General features: G+C 41.2%; 1 protein-coding gene across 3 annotated transcripts in view; it reads right to left on the minus strand.

Moving 5' to 3' along the window:
• scube1 (signal peptide, CUB domain, EGF-like 1) overlaps positions 1-18390 on the minus strand; it is a 127893-nt gene that overhangs the window by 64821 nt on the left and 44682 nt on the right. The window lies entirely within an intron of this gene.

Raw genomic sequence — 18390 nt, forward strand, 5'->3', positions numbered from 1 at the left:
GGTGATTAGTAAAAAAGTCTCAGTCCTTGTTTTTGGCTTTTAATATCTTGATTTGCTGAGACAATGTGGCTCAAAATGATCGTAATGAGATATTTTGGCCTGAAATAAGACAAATACACGCGTTAAGGTTTGAATTTCTGCAGTGGCTGCATTAAATGACTCCAGAAAATGCTGTTTAGTTTGAATACTTTGTCTAATGTAAAGTACTTTACATCATAATAAAGTATTTTTTAAGTCACTTCTACCTGCTGTTCTTCAGTTCACATTAAAAAACCAGAGTGAGTGTTCGTGGCTCAAAGAATATCTTTGTTTAGATTGGGGAGGTCAGCAGGTTTACAGCTACTGAAGCTCCTCACCCTGAGCCCCAGCAGGTCCAGATAAAACACAGAGACACGTCTTCATGGCCCAGTAAGAGCCCCAGCACACAGTCTGTGCTCCGTCTCTTTATTATCCTCTGTCTGTCTTTCTCTTTCACTTTCTTCATCCACATCTCCACACATCTCTCCCTCGCTCTCTCTCTCAGGAGCTCCGACTCCAGATGAGGTCCAAACATATCACAGCCGTGTTATTACAACCCGACTCTCACAGAGTTACACCCCAAAGCCCCCAAGTCTGGCTGGCAGAGTATAATAGGAGGCAGAAAAAAGGAGGAATGAAGGGAGAGACAGAGACGGATGGAGAGAGAAAAAGTGAAGAAAGAGGACAGGAATGTAATGAAGACAGAGGAATAATTTAGAGGCTCACACTCGCTCTCCTCCCTGCTTCCTCTGAGGCAGATGAGGAATGAGGTGATGCTGAACGCCAGTCTCACAACCTGATCTCCTCACCAGGGACACATTTCACAGTTTCACTCAACTGAGAACAAATTATGAAGTTCACTTCTGAAGGTGTCGCAACATTTAAAAGTTACAAAAACCCACAAGAACCATGAATGAGGGTTTATCTAAACATACTGTTTCGTATGTTGGCTGACACGAGGCAGGCAAAAACAAGTACATAATGCCATACAAGGATCATTATGCTAACAGCAGGGCCTCTGATAAAGCTACCATTTCGACAAGCTGCAAGGTGACCTTTCTCACTCTTTACCAGGCTGTGTTAAAAACCTCATAACAACGGGGATTCATTCTCAATAACAAAAGCAGTATGAGAGACAACCTGATCACGCACATCATATCAAATCAGTCACAGGAAGGAGTCTGTCAAATATTTATCTGCCTATTGACACTGTGGTGAAAGAATGGAACAGAACAGAACGGAAAACATCAAAGCGTAATGGAACACATCAAAGCAGAATGGAACACAATAGAAAAGAATGCTTCTGATTGGTCAAAACCCGATAACAATGGAGATTGATTAGGGATGTAAGGATACACTCAACCTATGATTCGTTTCGATCCCGATTTATGGTTCAAGGTACCATTCACTCACGATTCTCTATTGATTTTCAAGAAAACTGGATTGAACTCAAAATTTAAACAACTATTTTTTTATTTCAATTCTCAGACATGGACAGTCGCAATATATATTTCTTCTCTTATATTTCTTTGTAAACAAAGTAATCCTTTCTCATTTTTTAAGGTGTTTTGTAACTCAAATAAAACCACTCCACACTTTTTTTCAGCACCTTGCAAAAAAACTAAAATCACCGTACAAAAATACCTTGTTGAAAAATTCAGAACAATTATAGAGAAATGGAAAGTGAATGTTTCCCAAATGAAAGTATTAAGTATTAAAACAAATAAGTTAAATCTCTTTAAATTAGGGATGTAAATTTCGAGTATTTTCTATGATCGATCTTTGGAAAAGTTAACTATCAATTATCGTTTAAACATTAAATAACGTAAACGTTTTCCATGTCAAAAATAATACGAAATGCGTTTTTTCCCCCTAAATTAAATTTTCCTTCACGACACAGTGTATATAACTGCCGGTATTGAATAGCTACGGATCATATTGAGGTGTTCAAAATGTTAACACGCTGAATATTGGTTGGTTGCTTCATTGTAGATGTTCCTTATTTCGGGAAAAAAAAAAAAAAATTCCTTACTTATTTTTGTGCATTGCCTTTACACTGCTTGGCAGTACCTGCACCCAAATTGACTTGAAGCCCTTTGATACTCTTACTGATCTTGTTTCCTCTTGTCTAGATCTTTGCTTGTGTTGTTCTTGTTCTCGTATGTATGTCGCTTTGGATAAAAGCGTCTGCTAAATGACATTGTAACATTGTAACATTGAATATCAGCGTGAGGATCAGGTTTATAAATAATCTCTGTGGACGCATGGTCATAGAGTGAAGACTCAGACTTCAACATGTGGATCTCGGTCAGGTGTCAGCCAGGGGCGCAACCGGGTCAGAATCAGCCTGGCGGCGGAAAATAATAGTGCTCGTGGAGACTTGTCACCCAGCTGCAGCCCCCAGATGAGCGTCTCCGCTGTGTGCAGCTGATTCTTCTGAAACATGCTTTAAACTTAAAACATCTCCACTCAGCGAGTGACGAGAGAGCAGTGCAAGAGGCTTAATGATGTTGAACAAGCGGAGTATAATGTAGACAGCGCCTTCTACTGTTTGAAAATAATATCCAGATACAAATTTTGTTGAATCGATTTTAATCCACCCTTATTTGTATCGATTTTTTACCGTCTTGCAATATATCCTTACATCCCTAAGATTAATCATCTCAAATCAATCCCCACAGTCTGTGGCAGTCCCCCTCTGCCTGTTGACACTGTGGTAAAAACATTAGAATAGAATGGGATAGAATGGAATGGAACACAATATAATAGAATGTTCCAACTTATCAAATCCAAAGAACAGCTGTTATTCATTCTAGAATGCACAGGTAACACCAGGGACAACCTGATCAGAACTCAAATCAAATCACTCCACAGAAAGTAGTCCGTCTCATTCCCCCTCTACCTGTTGACACTGTGGTAAAAATGTTAGTGTGGTCTCAGGCTGGTCTTGAGAGTGGGGAAATAATGACAGTTAGTGGGCACAGATGTGAGAGCAGCCTGAGGAGCTACTAGACACCAACCATCTCTGAGAGGGAAAAGTGGAGCAACATCCTGTCCTGTAATCCAGAGCTGGAGAGAGCATCTCTAAGCTGCCTATCTCTACAAAGTCACTGAAACTAGAAGAGGGAGAGATAGCAGACACAATGTTTAAAGAGGAGACATTTGACTCATTTCTGTTTTAAAGACGAGTCAACGTCAAAGAGGAGAAAATGTTCACTTTAATGTAAATTAGAACAAAAAAGCCTGATCAGGTTTGCACTGAAAACTTTGAAATTCAGTGCATCTGTGTAGAAACTCTGTGCTGCCTGTGCATAAAAGGGGTGAATGGACACAGGCCCTAAGGCCCTGGAAATGTAAATGGAATATTTAAAATTCATATAGAATATCAAAACTAAATGTGTAATCAAGCTTCAACAAAAATCTGAGTGAAAATAAACATCCATAACTTTAAAAAAAACTGTTCAAAAACAGCTTATTTTACAGGTCAGAGCATTTTTCAGGACTGTGTGGGCGTGGCCTAACTCTTTGATTGACAGGTCAAGAGAGAGTTCACAGCCTGCATGTTTGAGCCGTCTGACTCTGAATCTAAAGACATAAAAACTCCAGAATCTAAAAATTATTAATTTCAAACGGTCTCTGAGTGCTGAGTGACAAAATACTTCAGAATCAGGACTTCTATCATTTATTGGTTTTATCACTCCGCTGCTCCGGGGCATTAGGACCATGGGACGCCCGGAGCAGCGGAGGCTGAAGTGTAGTATTTGCACGCAGAGGAGCTCGACTCTGGGTGTCAGACTGAGCTGTTTGTCTAAACTCTGAGCTGTTTGGGGAAAGTTAGTGAACCGGTCCGAGGGAAAGTTAGTCAGGGTTCCCACTCTTCTCCAGAGATCATTTTCCAGGACATTTCCAGGACATTTTCATTAATGATCAAGCTGGTATGACAGTCTAAATTTAGTTCCTAATTTAGTTCCTAAATAGTCTAATATGTTCCTCTCAGTGGAAGTCTACATTGAAAGACTTGTAGTCTATGGCTATCAATGAAATCATCTCTTACATACTTAAAAATTATGGCAAATTGATAATAGAATAATGCAACCACAGATGAACAGCACTTCACATTATTAGTGCAACCAAGTAACAATGATGGGCAACATCTCAGCTTTCTCTTTTCTCAAAAAATATAAAATGAGCTAAGAAAAAAAAACAAAAGAGCCTGCAGAGTAATCAGGAAGCTGCCTTACTGAAATAATTAAATAATATGTTGTATGTATGTATGTAAAATGTTTCTCAACTCAACTCAAACTCAAAATATATCTGCTTAATCATGATATTCATCCTGCTAAGTGGTCGATATAAAACAAAGCAAATGTCACATTTTTTTATTTGAGTTACCGTAAACTCTGAAAAAATCGCACCGGTGTAGAGACGCACTCTGTATTTGAAGATCTCTCAGAGATTTAAAAAAATGTAAACTGTCTTCCTGCATGGGGATGTCTATTATGATCAGCGACGTCTACAACGTAGAGTTTCTGTGCAGCTGTGTCGCTCTTTTTGTTCCGTTTGTTTTCACTATCTGGATTTGGACTCCTAATAGCTAGAGCAGGGGTTCTCAAACTTTTTGGAGCCAGGGACCCCTTACAGGCGAGAAAATTGTCCATGGCCCCCTCATAATTGTAACACAGATTAAGCACATTAGTGATGTGTCATGATCAAAAGCTGCGGCTCTGAGAGCCGATGCTTTATAGTTAATCAGAAGAGCAGGCACGCATCTGGTTCGGTTCTGGTACGGTTCTGGTTCGGTACTGGTTCGGTACTGGATAGGTTCTGGTTTGGTTCTGGTTTGGTTCTGGTTTGGTTCTGGTTCTGTTTGCTTGGGTTTGGTTCTGGTTCTGTTTGGTTCTTGTTCTGTTTGCTTGAGTTTGGTTCTGGTTCGGTTCGGTTCTGGTTCGGTTCTGGTACGGTTCTGCTTCGGTTCTGGTACGGTTCTGCTTCGGTTCTGGTACGGTTCTGGTATGGTTCTGGTTCGGTTCTGGTTCGGTTCTGGTTCGATACTGGTTCGGGTCTGGTTCGATTCTGGTTCGGTTCTGGTTCGGTTCTGGTTCGATACTGGTTGGGTTTGCTTGGGTTTGGTTCTGGTTCTGTTTGCTTGAGTTTGGTTCTGGTTCTTGTTCTGTTTGCTTGAGTTTGGTTCTGGTTCGGTTCAGTTCTGATTCGGTTTTGGTTCGGTTCTGGTTCTGTTCTGGTTCGGTTCTGGTACGGTTCTGCTTCGGTTCTGGTAAGGTAACCCTAACCCTAACCCTAATCCGAACCCTAACCCTAATCCTAACCCTAATCTTAACCCTAACCGTAATAAACAACCCTAATCCGAACCCTAACCCTAACCCTAACCCTAATCCTAACCCTAACCCTAATCACAACCCTAACCCTAATCATAACCATAACCTTAACCCTAACCCTAAAGCTAACCCTAGGGTTAGGGTAAGAATGGTTTTGTAACAGAATAAATGCACCAAATCGGACAATTATAAGGCATCTCATAAAAACACTGTACGTAAAAGGGTTTTCAACACAAACCATTATTTTTTTCAAAGTTAAGGTTAAATATACGGCTACAAAAGATCCTAAATTAAGAGCCGTTCGGGAGTCGAAAGAGCAATTAACAGTAACAAGACTCACATATCCCTTGAGCCACCAAATGGTATCATAACAATGGTGTATATGCTGTTTTGTAATGACACAGCACAATTTTATAATTTATTATAAATTTATTCAAATTATTTCACGGACCCCCCAGGCTATGGTTCGCGGACCCCAAGGGGTCCCAGGACCCCACTTTGAGAACAACTGAGCTAGAGTACAGTAATTGAGCTCTCAGCCTGCAGAGAAAGTTGTGAGGCACAGACCCCCAAGCTCTCTGCACGACTCCACTGGTCACACTATAACTTAAATATAAGACTCTTTGAATCAAAAGAGCACTCTACAAGGTTCATGTACCATAAAACATAAACAATATACCCCGTTTCCTGTGAATGCATGATTATGAAGTGAAGGAGAAAAGATGTGAAAAAAGTTGTGCAGTGTCGCTGTCTTTTCCAGCACAGCGTACACTCAACTTTCAATGAATGGGGATGTGTTTTGTTAATAGGGTCAGGTCGCACGCAGCCATGTTGGAATAATTTTCCAGGACTATATGTGATTTTCCAGGACATTTGACTTTTTCTCCCATTTTCCAGGTGTTTTCCAGTACTGGAAAACTGGTCAAATGTTTTCCAGGTTTTCCAGGTTTTCCAGGACGTGTGGGAACCCTGGTTAGTGAAGCGGTCCTGGGATAAGTTAGTGAACAGGTCCTGGGGAAATGAACTAAACATATGTAGGACTGCTTTAGGCACTCGGCCACGGCTCAACTCAACCGAGTCCCAAAGTTTCCCCAAATCCACCGCAGTTAGGAAAATAGAAGAATGACAACCAGCTGTCATCTTCAGCGGTGGATTTGCAGACAGGGACACACGAGCACAGCAGTGCAAAGAGCAGAGAGACAGCTATACAGACAGATTACAGGCAGTACGTGATTAGCAAACAAGCTAACTGCTAAGGCACCACTGAGGGGAGCTGGCTGAGACGACAGGAGACAGTCTGAGCAGGAGCTGAGTAGTTTTGTTGAACATGTGTGCACGTGACTCAGTGTTTCATTTATGATTGGTTGGATATTTATTACATAATAAATATCAGGTTAAACCCGCCCCCTTAAAACCCAATTTGAAAATGTGTTAAAAAACGTAATTGAACATATTTTAAAAAATTTATCGAAGTTGAGTTCTAATATTTACACATAGTTTTTAGTATTTACATACGGTCTGAAATATCATAGGCAGAACGTTTTTGTTGATTTGGGTTCCCAGGGCCTTTAAGCTATCACAGCCCCTTTCTTAATTCCAAAATGTCTGTACCAATGAGCTTAAATAACTACAAAGAAATCAGGCACAAAGAGCAAAAAGTTTTGTTGGAAAGGTAACTTTTTAAGTTATAGATTTTGGATGTTTGTTGTCACTCTGTTTACTTCCATGAAAACTGAGTCAGTTTTTCTCCGCCTGAACTCAATGAAGCAAAGATTGAGGCAGTTGAAAAGAAGTGAGTTGTTTCCTCCTTTCCTCCCTTCCTCCCTAAAATGTGAGTCCCCCTTTAAAATGATTTAAAAAGAAAAGTGGGAAACAGATTCTTAAAAAGTACAGGAGTAAAAAGCTCCTCTCCCTAATCTTGCTCCTCCTCTCCATCCACTCTTCTATCTTACTCTTGTAAATGCTGCTTTAATTGAAATCTGTCAGACGCTGGCTGTGTCTCTCTCAAACCGCACTGCTATAGGTGCTAAGCCATGAATTTCAATGAGAGCTTTTCTTCAACTGGCTGCATTGAACTCCTTTAAATAAGGACTGTGCCTTTCTAATAACCCTGCACAATCCTTTCTTCAAACACTGGAGGAAACAAGTCGCACACACCGACACACAGACACACACCGACACACACACATGCACACGCACACACACACACACGCACACACACACAAACACGCACACACACACACGCACACACCCCTCACACTCATTCCTCTGCTTTCTCTTTCTGCATCAAACTTTAAACAGAGCACAAAGCGAGGACTCAGCGCGATGGTACACCTGTCACTGTGAGTCATAATTACAGAAACCGCGGATACTGTGAGTGTTTATGTCGGCTTGTATATCACGTTTCATCAGGTGAAATTTGGAGGGGAACCAGTTGGGTTCAAACACCAAACAGGAAGCAGGCCCAGAGCAAACACAACCAGAGCCTGTGTAGTGACCGGTTGTGAAACCTGGAACAAAAATACTTTGTTTATCCTCCGCTTCAGTGAACTCCAAAAGAAAATGAACAAACCCAGAGTGAGCAGACAAGAAGCGAAATCCTCTATGTGACTGGGAAGCAACAGGGTGTATGGGAAATGTGGTCTTCATTTAGAGGAACACTAACAACCGCTCCATGCTGACAGACAGTCCTGACAGGTCTGAGCTCTATTTACAGAAATGTTAAAGATCAGAGGAAGCAGCGGACGACACAGGGTCCAGTTTGTTTCCAGGAATTAAAACTAATCTTTCTGGGAATAGTTTACTTTGTTTCATTCTAGTAGAGGTAAAAGTGGAAGGACTGTCTCGTGTTTTAATGAAGTAGAACTCAGAAAGATGAGGACAATTACAAAAACTCTCCTCTCCAGATCTCAGTTTCACTGTAAACAGTAAGTCCCACATCCCTCTTTTCGACCAACACAAACAGGGTTGTATCGCTAGGCTGGTGCTTGCGCTGATTCGGAACTGGTTGAACTCGCGAAACCAGCCGTTTGTTTTTCGCCGCTTTTCCCGCTAGAGCGAACTTTCCATCACACCAACAACGATGGCGGACAACGGCAGCTTGTCTCCTCGGCCGACCACTGCTTTGCCTTGGAATCCATTAGTCTTTTTTATTTTTTCGCTGCAGGACAATGGCGGAAACACATTGGGTTTGTGTTTTTGATTGCGGCAACCCCGCCCCCTGCTCTTAGCCTGACGTAAGTGGTTGGAAGCAGTTGAAACACGAAAAAAACAGTTCTCAATTGAGCGCGTGGGAACCGGCCCTGAAACTGCCTTGGTCAAAAAGAGGCAACAGATGCTTCACTCTGGCTTCCTTCAGTGGTATGAACCTGAAACAGAAACTGATGTTCTTGTGATGTTCTTGTAATTAACGGGTCTTAAGTTTGCTGAAATAACAACATCATGATGCAGATTAGTCAAAAGTCAAAAGTCAAGCTTTGTCAGGTCTGTCCTCAAGAGAAGAAGAAAACTACTTTTACAATGTTTGTTTGTTGAATGGAGGTCTATGAAAGAGGATTAGAGACACTGATGTTTTTTTTTAGCTCTGACCTTCTTCACAGAATGTTCCATTTGTTCTCAAAAATCTGACATCAAAGACAGAATTCTGGAATTCTGTCTTTGATCTCAGAATTCTAGAACACCTGCTGTTGCTCTCCATACAGACTGTTTTTCCTGCTGACACCTGATTGGTGGATACTATTCAGACTAAAGACAGAGGCCAGAACCCTTTCAGACTAAATCCAGACCCTGAGATCCATATTCAACATGTTTCTGAATCAGAGTCTGTAATTACAGGTTAGTTGTAGCTGAAAGTAAAAAGCTTTGTCAGGTCTGTCCTCAAGAGGAGAAGAAAACTACTTTTACAATGTTTGCTTGTTGAATGGAGGTGGGATCCATCATTTCTGATGCTGCGTTTCAGAAAGTCAGGAAATCTAAACGCTGATTGTCTTTGGTGACACAGCATCAAGCAGATTTGTGTCTCAGTGTAAATGTTTGATCTAGAACAGATTGTTAGCTGCTCTTCATGCAGATATCTGTTTTTGAGAGAAAGATTAACAACCGTGGGAGCCGGGATTGTGTTCCTCCTGCTTTTGCTCTCCATACACTGTTTTTCTTGCAGACACTACCACTTTGAAATCGGTCTTAGCTATCAAAACAATCACTTGGAAAATAACGGTCCATGTAACCATGTTCTAAAATAATAAGTTGATTGAAAGTCAGTGAGCCGAAGAACTCCAACCCAGGTATGTTTCTTTAAATACACCAACAGAGGTTACTCATGTTCTTATGACAGCCTCGTACACAGAATCCAGCTGCTAACATTAAAAAGAGGACAAACAGTTTGATTCACAAAGTGTCTGTTAACTGGAACATTATGACTACTAAGTGTGTGTGTGTCAGACTTCCACGTTTCCTGTAAAAGTCTGTGAAATGATGAGCCATGAGGGTGAATGTGTGTAAACGTGTGTGTTATTTGAGTCCCCTCCCCGTGTTTCCTGTGTTTGCTACCGAGCAGCTCCACACCGGGTCAGCTCCACGCCCTCGTATGAAACATTTCCTCCGACCAAAGACAAACTGTGGACTAAAAATACAGCAGATGTAGCTTTTATGGGGAAAATAGAGCAGGGCCCAAAGAGAAACATGGATTCCACCTTCCGCTGACAGGTCAGGCCAGACCTGATTTACCTCAAAGAGAGAGCAGAGAGGGGAGTTATCGGAGCTTGTTTTCAGACTGAAAATCACACGCAGGAATAATATTTAAACAAAGTATTTATAAAATGAAGGAAGGAAAAAATTAGCCTTCACTTTAGCCTGACCTTGTGTGTTTGTGTGTGTAAGTGTGTGTGATAAGCCTATAACAGACAGTTGTTGCTTTAAAGTTCACAGAGAAGGGAACACTCCCACTTAAACACAAGCAACAGTAAATCACAAAACGCTCTTTAAGCAGCAGTGAGCAAAGACTTCTGCGCATCCACACACACACCTAAACACACCAGGATGTTACCTCCACACACCAGGACCTTTGGAGGGGAGAGGGGGGAGTTAATGCGAAACACAAACAAAGGCCCCTCCATTCAAGATTTCTATTAGCGCTGAGAAACTCCGGAAATGACAAACATTAAAGAAGCACGCCGGATCAGTGACTGAATTCAAGATCAGGGTTTCAAGAAGTCTGCTAAACAGTTTTGATCCTGATTTTTGATAAAAACTTCCCTTTTTACAAAATCCTGTGATTATTCCCCACTTCTGTCCAGAGAAAGCAAAAGTCAGACTTTGTAGCCTTCCAAAATTATTATTTTTAAAACACTGTATGGAAGTATCAGGACGTAAGAATACGACATTACCTCCGGATTAAAAAAAAGTGAATTTGGATGTGTCTAAAACCTGCAGTCTTCCTAACAGCCACCAGGGGGAGACTCTGCTGATTGCACAAAACTTCTAAGTTGATTTATTTCACTAATGCACAGACATGCAACTTCTAAGTTGATTTATTTCACTAATGCACAGACGTGCAACTTCTAAGTTGATTTATTTCCTCAGTAAACATTTTCCAGATGAACTTATCATCTCGATCTCAAGTTTCAAGTCTTCCTTTTTTCAAAATGATGTTATTTACCACCAACACGATCCATTACGACTGGACACGCGGTTTAAGGTCTGATTTGCGACCCTGAATGATCGGGAGGAGTGAGGCTTGATTTGAGGCTTGTTGTAACCGTTTATTCGTCCAAAAAATCATCTTGTTTAAGGTATCAATATGATTATTTTCCTGCTCATGACCAATTCTGAGCCTCCCCAACCTGGGATCATAAATATCAACCTTGCTATGCCATGATATTTATGAGTCCAGGTCGGACTGCCTTTGATGGAATATCTGCAATAACTAATAAGAGATACCCAACTGGATATTGTGTACTCACTTCCAGCAATAGCATGCAACTTTTCTTTCCTCTCAGCCTGGATTTCACCTTTCTTTTTTCTCGTTTTTTGTTTTTCCTTGCAAAAAAACCCCACCATGACAGCAAGCCAAAGACGTCGATTGTCCTCCATGTTTGTTTCTCTAATGAAGTCACATTGGTTCATTCAAGTTTCTGTGAGATCTCATTTCTGTAGACTCACCACTGTAATACCGTGACCACAAATGTCATATGTGTGGTCCAGTGCGCTTATGGAATCATCTAATGTGTGTGTTTTCAGATGATTGTGATGTTAAAAATAAGTCAGAACTGTCCTCATGTCTGTGTTCTCCCAGGGTTTTAAAATTGGTGGGAACTTAAAGTCGTCTTGTGTGTGGCCAGCCTAATTAGGAGAGCTTAGCGATGCGCACTCGTGGTCTTGTCTAACAGTCAGGCTAAGAATGCATGGACAGGGTATAAACCATCTTTCTTGACAGATATCAGCTTATCAGAAAATAATTTAGCATTTACCGACTGCACGAGCTGATTGCCAAATGACGCTATGGAGACTTTTAACAGGGTTTTGGCTGACCAGCTCCTGAGAAGTACTTATTTGAGAGAGAAAATATGCAAAAGGAAAGCAACAAGCCTTCAGCTTCTTACACCAAATGCATCCTGGTGCATTGTGCAGGGAGGCAGAGCACATATGAGACAAACTCTCTTCATGTTCAAGCTTCTTGAGTCTCTTTGTTGGTCACATTTTTACCTTCTATACATGACCTACTAAAACCAAACATTTCCTTTGATGACCTGCTGCTACACACATCTAAACACAGTGTTTCCAGGTCTGACACACACACACACACACAGAGTAAGCTCTGAAGGAAGTGTGTAGGTGTGTGACAGGTGGAGTGTTAGCAGCTCTTGATGAAGTTTGTAATTGACGATGATCACAGTTAAGTAGACGGAGCTCCCTGTACTTTAGTCTCCGAATGCCCCCAAGCTGCCATTTAAAGCTCTCTGTACCTCCAATTTCCTGCTGAGGTTTGTTTAAAGTGAGAATTCCTCCTCCATCATGTGTGTGTGCGTGTGTGTGTCTGTGTGCATGAATGCATGTCTGTGCATTAGCGAGTGTGGGTGTGTTTATGTGTGTGTTTGCAGCAGCAGCCCCGACCTCAGTCTGCTTCCTCTCCTCACACAACTCCAAATAAACGCACACAACTCCCACTGCTTCACTCCGCTGTGTTTGTCTCCCTCTGTTTATTTTTCTCTTTCTTTCCCCAACATGCTCAACTCCCTCCATCCACTCCTCCCAGAATGCTTTGCTCTCTTTGCCTTCCTCTCCATCAACTATCCACCAGTAGAGAGGGCTTGATGGGATACGGAGCAGCTGAGACAGGAAAGTTTGAGATGTGCAGCAGTTTTATCTTAAAGTCAGATTAAAATACAACACATCTGTGCTGGGCAGAAATCCTTGATTAGACACTTTACTGTTGTTACTGAGGATAAAAAAAAGTTGATCTTTGTTATTAAGCCATGATGGTTGTGTTTGCTAAAGATGTATTTGGCGTCTTAGGGTGAGAGAGAGAGCAGGAGCGATCCTGTAGATAACTTTGCTAGCGTTTTTGTGTCTTTTTACCTTTATTTTGAAAGGACAGCTTGCAAAAGACAGGAAACATTGGAAGAGAGAGGGGGCATGACCTGCATCAATCATGCCAGGACTGGGAATCGATCCTATGACTGGTGCAACAAGGATTGCAGCATCTGTGCATGGGGCGCCTGCTATTCCAACTCAGCTAAACCAACGCCTTGTTTTCTAATCAGTCAAAATGTTTGACAGCCTTCAGGTTCTTCAGCCACTGCTCAAAAAGTCTGTAAAAGATGGGGAAAAAGGCCTCTGATTATAATCCGGTCTCAGCAGATGTGTGTCTAACATGAGTCTGGTCCTGCTGGAGATTTCTGCCTGTTAAAGAAAGTTTGTCCTTGTCACTGTAACTTGCTAAATGCTGCCAAGTGGTCTGCTCATGGTGGATTAAGATGAGATCAGACTGAGTCCTGTCTTTAAGATGGGACTGGATCTGATCCTGTCTTGATGTTGGGTCTTTGTTAATAATAGAACATAGAGTACGGTCTAGACCTGCTCTGTTTGGAAAGAGTCTGAGGATAACATAAATTGGGATTTGGCGCTATATAAATAAAAATTGATTGATTGATTATAACTTATCCAAACATAGACGACTGAACTCCTGAAGTCTACTCACAGATTTTTGAGTACAAATCGAAGCACCGGGAACACTGAATATTTTAATGATGCAGCTTTTTTACATCTCATTCTAAAGATGAAATGATTCATCTTTAATGTATAGCTTAATTGAGAAAGTATAAAATACCTGTTCTCTGCAGCCTTAAAGTTCTCACACTGTCTTGCACGGCTCATTGAAGAGTCACCAGCAGCTGTTTGGTTTACAGACACGTGCCCTCTGTGTGCCCTGTATGTTACAGCAGCGTGCATCAGCCCATCGCCCTGCGTTAATTGTAATCCCCAACATTATATTTAGCCTTCCAGGAGCTGCAGACGGCCTGTTTTCATCTCTGCCGTCACCGCTCGTAAATCACACTGAGCCTCTGTTTCCCCGCCCTCTCCACGCTCGTACCCACAGGGGCCAGAAGTGGCAGACTAATGATTTTAGAAACAGCCGGGAAAACACAAACAGGAGGGCATCGGAGGAATGTTTCATGGAAATAAAACAGAGCCAAAGTGCAAAGACTCTTTCCCAATTATTCCCTAATCAGACGTGGTGTTCCACAGTTCACACAGACTCCTCCAGACACGCCGGCCGGAGTAAGATGGTGTTAAAAATTCCAAAACTTGCTGCCAGTTCAAACTTTGCCAGAACCTTCGGTGAAGAATTTACAAGCGTATTGTTTTCACTCTGTTTTGGTGCATAGACATCGTCCAACAGGCGTAATTAATAAATCACAAAGACCCGGTCAATGCAGAGGGAGCGGTGTGATATTTGATGCTGCACGGGGAATAATCGATCCGAGTGCTGCTGCTGCATCAAACCAGAGAGTTAAGGTTTGATTAATCTGCTCCTTCACTGAAATTATCGACGCTGCAAAGGTGATGTGAGACTGTTAGAGATCCAAAGCTTCCCCAAAAATAGAAATGAGCTTTCGCCTCCTTCATGTGTGTCACCGCTGGAGCCTGTAAGCCATACCTGACTCGTGCGCTCATAGCTCTCCCTCTTTGTGACAGATCAGAAACATTTTGTGGGGGAGCAGTTCCCCTTCATAAGCCGACGGGTCAAAACTGCAGCTTCTCGCCTCTGGATGATCTTCAGACAGAGCTGTGAAGCACGGCAGAGTGGAAACTAACCATAATGGAACAAACAATTGCTGCAGGATTTATTGTGCTCCAGGCCTCCAGAGTGTTGAAAGAAAGAAATGAGCTGCAGGCAGACACTCACCATACGCACAGACGCGATCTGAAGCATTAGCTGTCTCTCACACTCACAGATTGTTTGTAATAATGTGCGTCTATTCATTCTGGGTGTGAGTCTCTGCTGTCATCTCTTTGGATAAACACTGTGCAGTTATTCTACAACGGAGGGTCACAGACAGGAGGAAGGAGGAAGCTGACTTATGCTGATTGTTACTCAGATCAATATCCAGGTCAACACTTGGTCTGATCGCTTCTTCCTGGTTGGTTGGTTCAGATTGTTCTTTCTGCAGGCGTCTGTCCCACATGATGTGAAAAGTTTCTGCTTTTATTGTTACCTGAATGTACAGAAACATGGCAGGGGAAAGTGAAACTTGTCTGTAGTCGTTATAACTTTTTGGCGGAGACTCAGCAAGTATTGAGGGTCAAAAAAATAAACAATAAACACAGGGATCTGGGGTCAGACCAAGCGGCAACCTCCGGTCTCAAAATATGAAGCCAATGTGGAAGTGTTATAAACTGCAATTCATCGAGAATCCGCTTGAGGCTGGCTGCAGAAACACTGGAAACAACATAGACACCAATTCAAAGAAGACGATCTTTACAGCATTAATAAACATGTTTACAGCCTGGTTCAAAAAACGGCTTGGGTCTACGTAGCTAATCTCTCTATCGGCACACACTGTACGGGAGGTGAATTTTTCTAACGAGACGGTTCAAAAAATATTATTATGAGTTTTTGCCCCAAAAAAAGGACATGATTGACTTGACTGACAGGCTGGAACACATAGCTGTTGGCTAGGAGGCTCAAACTCCGCCTCTTTACCTCACACTAAGTTTGGTTGAGTTCAGCATTACCAATATGGCTCCCGCCGACTATCGTCTAAAAACCAGCGCTCAGGAACAGATGGGTGACGTCACGGGTACTACGTCCATCATTTATACTGTCTTTGGTATTGACAGCACACACTTGAGGATCACCTAAAAACATTACGTACAGTGATGCAGCAGCAGTAACAACAGGAACAGCTTCTTCCTCTGTAATGCTCCACATATCACACAGGCAGAACATCTCTGTGCATGTCAGAATGGTTTGATTGAGAATTAACTGATGCATGTACACACACGTCTTAATCTGATCACTTTGTTTAGCATCCATGTAAAAGTTTAAATCTCTAACCAGAACGATTTTAATTGGCTGAAGAGCTGCTGCTGTGGACGTGCCAGACTCCAGCTGCTACAACTACTACTATCCGTCTCACCACTATCATCTCTCTCTCTCTTCATCTCCCTCTATCCCTCTCTCCAACACGGTCTCAGCAGATGTGTGTCTAACATGAGTCTGGTCCTGCTGGAGGTTTCTGCCTATTAAAGAAAGTTTGTCCTTGCCTCTGTAACTTGCTAAATTCTGCAAAGTGCTCTGCTCATGGTGGATTAAGATGAGTCCTGTCTGTGAGATGACAGGATGACGGAGAGAAAGAGAGAAGCAGACTCTAGAGGATGGAAAAGAAACGTATGAGGAGATTCCTGTGGGTCGGCGGGATACTGCTTCTATTCCTGCGCAGGAGACAAGTGTCTGATTGAGGATCTCTGGACGAGGTGGAGGCGGTGTGGTGGAGGTTTAATGCTCAGAACAGTCTGCCAGAGTGGAATATACAGGGACATACCACACTGCTGCTTACTACACTGCCTGTTTACTATGGAGGAGCAGGAAATAAACACCTTCGCACAGTGACTGCTTTCATCTCGAGTAATGTATAGAAGAGAGGAAGAGGAGAGGAAGGACTCTGAGAGCCTTTAGAGAGGAGAAGTTAGTCCTTACATTCAATGTCTCAGATACTTTCTTTATATGCTTCATTCTTTGGTCTTCAACTGAGCTTAAATTCTCAATGGCTGTCACCTGAATTTGTTTTCCCGCCTTTGAGCTATCCCCAAACTTCCAGAAATATCTCTGAATGAAAGAAGAAGAGAGCGGGGCAGAGGGAGGTGTGTTCACAGGCTGGTTTATGGGGTTTCCAGTGAGCAAACACGTTTCTATTTCTGCATCTCTTTCACCTCTGTCTCTGGACGCCTCCACAGAGAATCCTCTAACATCCTGACACAACCTCCTGAAGCTTGCCCTGCAGAGAAAAACTTCTCAAATGAGGATCCAGAAGGTTTGGAAGTTTAGGAATAAAGTCAGATTTAGTTGGGAACTGAGGTGCATCCGGAAAATGACCATTTTGTGTTTAGTTATAAGTCGGTCTGAGCTGTCTCACCAGCTCAGAGCTAACATTGAAATCATGTGTAATGATGAATTTTTATCCTAATGACAGAGTTTTAGACTTTGACAAACATGTGGTTAAAAGAAACTGGTGTAATTCCAGTAACCACTTCTTCTCCACTAAGAGGCACATGTCACTCTTGACTGATGCCTCAACTCTGCGCAACTCTGGGCATCTCTGATCAACACAGTCACTGTATTAGTGAACGTTTTATAAAGGAATTAAGAAAGAGGTTGCACTACAACAATAATTTTTTTTAAGTTTCATGTTAAATCCACCGCAACAGGCAGATAACCATGGAACGCTAACTGACGAGGAATCACTGGGACTATTTTTAAAAACTGTAAACATAAATTATTTTAAACCAATAAAATCATCTTTGATCAATGTTTTTAACAACATGTTTGTAGTTGCCGGGTAATAAGCGGGATAATGTATGGTTAGCAGGTAGTTATGGGAAATAGAATCCCGACAGGGTTCTACTATTATTATAATTAGCATTATTACTTGCATTGTTAAATTTTTTTCTTTACTATTATTACCCTTAATTTAATTATCATTCTTATATTTATCGATTTATTCAGCTATTTACCTATTTATTTTTAGAAATACATCAACAACATAATTTTATATATTATTATTATCTTTTATATTAATTTTATTTGTATATGTGTATGCGTGTATGTATGTATGTATGTATGTATGTATGTATGTATGTATGTGTGTATGCGTGTATGTATGTATGTATATATGTATGTATATATGTATTTATTATTTCAATGGGTGTCTTTATGTATGTATGTATGTATATATATTTATTATTTCAATGGGTGTCTTTATGTATGTATGTATGTATGTATGTATGTATGTATGTATGCGTGTATGCGTGTATGTATGTATGTATGTATGTATGTATGTATGTATGTATGTATGTATGTATGCGTGTATGCGTGTATGTATGTATGTATGTATGTATGTATATATATGTATTTATTATTTCAATGGGTGTCTTTATGTATGTATGTATGTATGTATGTATGTATGTATGTATGTATGTATGTATGTATGTATGTATGTATGTATGTATATTTATTATTTCAATGGGTGTCTTTATGTATGTATGTATGTATGTATGTATGTATTATTCTAGTTTCTATTATTATTATTTCATTATATTTATTTTTATTTTATTTTATTAAATTATTAAATTATTTTTATATATACATATGACTATGTTTAAAACATAAAAGAATCTTGAATCTTGACAGTGAGGCCATTACCCCGACACGGAGGGTTTACACATTATCCCTCACGTATAAGTGTAGCAGCAGGTAGCAGCGGGCAAGCTCCTCCTGGAAATGCAACTTAAATATATGTTAAAGCCTCGATCGTTG

The sequence above is a fragment of the Notolabrus celidotus genome, chromosome 21, assembly GCF_009762535.1.
Source record: "Notolabrus celidotus isolate fNotCel1 chromosome 21, fNotCel1.pri, whole genome shotgun sequence".
Taxonomy (NCBI): Eukaryota; Metazoa; Chordata; class Actinopteri; order Labriformes; family Labridae; genus Notolabrus; species Notolabrus celidotus.